At 47.1% G+C, this 1,927-nt stretch overlaps 1 non-coding gene across 1 annotated transcript; it reads left to right on the top strand.

The window, feature by feature from the left end:
- Nucleotides 1–265: 265 nt before the first annotated feature.
- Nucleotides 266–372, top strand: LOC126086387 (U6 spliceosomal RNA). Its single transcript, XR_007519479.1, has one exon. It is a non-coding gene; the product is annotated as a U6 spliceosomal RNA (small nuclear RNA).
- Nucleotides 373–1,927: the final 1,555 nt, after the last annotated feature.

Below are 1,927 nucleotides of genomic sequence, written 5' to 3'. Positions count from 1 at the left end.
TGGGGGTGGGAGTCAAACCTGAGTGGTTCCTTGTGAAGCTTTATTTATTTGCCTTCCACGAGGGAGACCCTGGTTTAATTCTCAGCCACAGCACCTATGCACAGCCACCACCCATGTGTCAGTGGAGCCCTGTGTACAGCTGTGACGATGAACAGGGTTCAGTGGAGCTTCCAGACTCAGAGGGACTAGAAAGGAAGGCCTGGCGATCAACTTCCAAAACTCAGCTAATGAAAACCCTATGGATCGCAACAAAATACTGTGCAGTGTGCTCACTTCAGTAGCACATACACTAAAATAGGAACGATACAGAGAAGCTTAGCATGGCCCCTGCACAAGGATGACGCACAAATTCAGGAAGCATTCTATATTTTTTCTTTGATAGTGCGGGGGGTGGGGTGAGACAGGGAGGGAAAATCACTAACTAAATAGTAGACAAGTGTCAACTTCAGTGAAGGGAAAGACAACACACAGTATAGGGGATGTCAGCACAACTTGACCAAGTCAAAGTCATAGAAGTTTCCTAGACACATCCAAACATCTTGAGGCACCGAGTTGCTGGGGCTGAGGGCTGGGGACCATAGTCTTGGGGGACATCCAGGCCAATTGGCATGACATAGTTCATAAAGAAAATGTTGTACTTCTGTTGGGGGACAGCCACAGCAAAGGAAAGACCCTCGCTGTGCGTCCTGGCAGATAATCCGAGGAACTGACACATAGCCCATTCCAGATTCATACGTTCGGGGAAACTTACAGACACGGGCAAGTATCTGCTGTCCAGTGGTGGCCGGCTGGAGTAATTTCCACAACCACCTAGCAAGGGACCCAAGCTTACATACCATCCCAGCTGGGACCAAGGCTCATCGTTTTTCTCCCACATCCTTGGGCAGTCAGTGTTCCCAGGGACTTCATGTCCAGGCCCAGATGTTTTCCTTCTTGTTGCTAAGGCATTCTTTGGCCTTGGCCACTGGCCCAGTCATGCCAGTCCTGGCCATGTACCTTAGCCTAAGTCCATTCTGAATTCATCCCCAGCATGCTTCGGGGAAGAGCAAAGCTGATTCCATTAGGGAGGGGATGCATATAGCTGAATAGTATTACCCTACAACTTCCTACTTTGGTGAGTAGTGTCTTGAATCTCAAAAGCTTATGAGCAGCCATCTAAGATATATCTGTTGGTCTCATCCCACCCAGAGCAAAGGAGAATGAAGAAAATCAAAGACACAAAGCAAATATAGCCCAAAAGACTCAAGGACCACCAGCCTGAGCCCAGAAGAACTAGATGGTACCCAGCTACCACCACTGACCACTCTGACAGGGATCACAACAGAAAGTCTTAGACAGAGAAGGAGAAAAATGTAGAACACAATTCAAATTCACAAAAAGGACCAGACTTACTGGTCTGACAGAGACTGGAGGACTCCCCTCCCCCCGCTGCTGGGACTGTGGCCCCCGGACACCCTACTAACTCAGAACTGAAGTCACTCCCAAAGCCCACTTTTCAGACAAAGATTCGACAGGCCTGTGAAACAATAACACATGTGAGGAATGTGCCTCTTAGTTCAATCAAATATAGGAGTCCAAATGGGCAACTCTTTCCCAAAAACAAGATGAGAAGGCAGGAAGGGACAGGAAAACTGGACCAATGGACACAGGGAACCTGGGGTGGAAAGGGGGAGGGTATTGTCACATTGCAGGGATTGCAACCAATGTCACAAAAGAATATGTGTATAGATTTTTGAATGAGAAACTAACTTGAGCTATAAATTTTCACCTACAGCACAATAAAATTAAACAAAAAAAGAGAGAGAGAAGGACCTTCCAGGAGAGCCAACAGAGACAGAAAGCCTTTCCCTAGAGCTGGCACCCTGAATTTGGATTTCTAGCCTTCTGTGAGAAAATAAATTTCTGTCTGTTAAAGCTGGATATATCA

Source organism: Elephas maximus, chromosome 11 (genome assembly GCF_024166365.1).
Source record: "Elephas maximus indicus isolate mEleMax1 chromosome 11, mEleMax1 primary haplotype, whole genome shotgun sequence".
NCBI classification, from domain to species: Eukaryota; Metazoa; Chordata; class Mammalia; order Proboscidea; family Elephantidae; genus Elephas; species Elephas maximus.
Note: the sequence above shows the minus strand (reverse complement) of the source record. Positions and strands in the feature narration are given on the sequence as shown.